At 35.0% G+C, this 3,207-nt stretch overlaps 1 pseudogene; it reads right to left on the reverse strand.

Moving 5' to 3' along the window:
• Positions 1-2,537: 2,537 nt before the first annotated feature.
• On the reverse strand, positions 2,538-2,650 carry LOC114677158 (U6 spliceosomal RNA; annotated as a pseudogene).
• Between the last annotated feature and the right edge of the window lie 557 nt (positions 2,651-3,207).

Below are 3,207 nucleotides of genomic sequence, written 5' to 3' on the forward strand. Positions count from 1 at the left end.
ATGTATATTGAGGAAAAATAAAGCTACTGGTTTTTCTTAAGGTAAAAAAAAAAAAAAGAAGAAGAAGAAAACAGAATATACCCGTGTATCCTACTAGAGAGATCCTAAAAGAGATTTATTATAAGGAATTGGCTCATGCAATTATGGAGGCTGAGAAATCCCAAGATCTGCAGTTGGCAGACCCAGGGAAGTTGACATGTATTTCCAATCTGAAACTTAGCAGGCCGGAGACTAAAAAAACAGCCAATGTTTCAGTTTCAAGTCCAAAAGCCAGAAAGGAACTGGTGTCCCATCTCAAAGCAGTCAGGCGGGAGGAGTTCCCCCTTAGTGAGTCTTTTTGTTTTATTCATGTTGTCTTCAAAGGATAGGATGAGGCCCACCCATATTATGGAAGGCAGTTTGCTTTACTCAGTCTACCTATTCAAATATTAACCTCATCAAGAAACATTGTCACAGACACAGAAGATTAATGTTTAACCAAATGTCTGGGTACCCCATGGCCTAGCTAAACTGACAAAAAATTAACCATCCCAAGTGTACATGCTATTTTCAATCTGTTATGTTAATATAGTATCTGATTTGCCAGATCATGCCGTGTCACCCTCCACTTTAAATGTGCAAGCAGATAGCTCTCTAGATGCCCTATACTTCTGTCTCCACCAGTTCAGCTGGAAGCTTTCCAAGAGTCAATTTGGGTGTTTGAACCCAAACTTTTTTTAATTATATAATTTAAATAAATGTTAAGAAAACTGACAAAATATAAATGCAAAAAGAACACATTTTTGTTTCCATAAAAACTAGGTTGAGTATGTTAGAAAAACTGGATAAATACAGAGTGATTAAAAATTTGCTTTCAGGGTGGGTGCGGTGACTCATGCCTGTAATCCCAGCATTTCGGGAGGCCAAGGCAGGAGGACTGCTTGAGCCCAGAAGTTTGAGATCAGCCTGGGCAACACAGCGAGACTCCTCAATTTTTTTTTTTTAAGTTTGCTTTCAAAATAGGTGTGAGCATGAAACATAGGGGCCGGGGGAATCTAGGAGGATTCTACACTCAGTTCCTTTCCAAGTGTCTTTCAATTCTTGTTTTGTTTTTTAAAAATTGAAACTGAAAATTTTAGAGCGTGGTAATTCATGCAAAAAAGATGGTGAGGGGGAATTCCAATCAGGGGACCACTCTCAAAGAAAAGATCTTGGCCCCAAATTAAGAGACTGGCAAATGGCAAATGACTATATATAATTTATGTTAAATATGCCATTGGGGAATATATTACTCTGTTTTCACATTGCTAATAAAGACATAGCCAAGACTGGGTAATTTACAAAGGAAAGAGGTTTAATTGACTCACAGTTTCACATGACTGGGGAGGCATCACAATCATGGTGGAAGGCAAAGGAGGAGCTAAATCATGTCTTACACAGCAGCAGACAAGAAAGCTTGTGCAGGGGAACTCTCATTTATAAAACCATCAGATCTCGTGAGACTTATTCACTACCATGAGAACAGTGTGAGGGAACAGCTCCCATGATTCAGTTATCTCCACCTGGCCCCACCCTTGACATATGGGGATTATTACAATTCAAGGTGAGATTTGGGTGAGGGACACAGCCAAACCATATCAGGGAAGATGAAAAAGTTCTGGCGATGGAAAGTGGTGATGATTGCACAACAATGTGAATGTAAGTAACCCCATGGAACTGTATACTTTAAAATGGTTAAAATGGTAAATTGTGTGTTACACATAAATTATCACAATAAAAATATGCAAAGTAACTGTATTTTTTCATATTCCTTGTTTCAACAAATACTTTATTAATGAAAATTTTTGCATTCACTAAGCAGGCTTATTCTGTAGTAAGTTTATTTTTTATTTTAGTTTAATAGAAGAAAAGGACACCAACATGAAGCTGAATGAATTTCAGGTAAATGATTCCCTTTTGAGATTTTAAGAGATTTTAATTCTCTAACATTGCTCTAAATTTAATAGGAAAGACATGAAAACCTGTAAGAGGTTACAGCAGTGGTTCTCAATCTATGGCAGTGCCAGTTCCCTAGGGTGCATCTAGAAATGCATGGACATGTTTTTGATTGTCACAATTATGAGGATCCTGGCATTCTCCAGAGACGTCAAACATCTTATTACGTACCTGACAGACCTGACATCAAAACATACCCAACCCAAATGTCAATAGCTCCCCCAGTGACAAACATTGGGGAAGACTCAATGTATGTTTTATTTTTATTTTTTTCTAATAAAATCCAATCTGAAATTCAAAAGTTTATTAGAATAAAAATACATGTACATTACAATTATTTCACATAATTTGTAAATTTTACCACCATTCATTTTTAAATGATTTTAAAGTTTGTACTGTAAATATCTGCACATTTGTAAACAAATCTTAAATTACCAAATTTGCAATGTATCTACTAGATATTGAATATGAAAATTTAGGATTGGCAACTGATAGTTATATCCTACTGTGCTTACTATTTCTATGACATTTTAGAGGGGAAAAAGATTAATTCATTTTAAGTGAAAAATATATAATATTTCACAAATTTGTGTATCATCCTGTGTGTGCAGGAGCTATACTAGTCTTCTCTGTATCATTCCAATTTTAGTATATATGCTGCAAAACCAATCAACATATTTTAAAAATTATATTTCAAATTTTTATAATATCTGACAACTTCCTTATGAAAATTAATAAAAGAGACATCATTTCACTTTATTCCTCCTCTCACCCTCTTCCAAATGCATTTTGTTACTTATATTATTCTCCATAATGTCTGGGTGTTTAACATTTACATGTTGTTCTGAAACCGTAATTCAAACCACTGTTTACTCTTCATTTCTATTTTAAATAATTTGGTGCCCATCATCTAACTTTTCTGTGCCTGGCTTCTCCATTTCTATACTCTTTGATTCATCTACTTAGTTGCCTAGATTTTATTAATAAGAGTTTTAAATTTACTTATTTTTATTCTATAAAAGGCTCATGGATTCTTATTTCTTTACATTCTTTCATGCTTACTATCCATCTGTTGCATTTATCCTTAGGAGGATAATTTGGGCTTAAAATTTTAAAGTCATTCACTGTCTTCCTCAGAACGTTGTAGATACTGCTGCATTGTCTTCGGCTTGGAAGAGGGTGTGGAGACATCAGGGGTCAATCTTATTTTCTCTTTCATAAGTGACTTGTTTT

The sequence above is a fragment of the Macaca mulatta genome, chromosome 3, assembly GCF_049350105.2.
Source record: "Macaca mulatta isolate MMU2019108-1 chromosome 3, T2T-MMU8v2.0, whole genome shotgun sequence".
NCBI classification, from domain to species: domain Eukaryota; kingdom Metazoa; phylum Chordata; class Mammalia; order Primates; family Cercopithecidae; genus Macaca; species Macaca mulatta.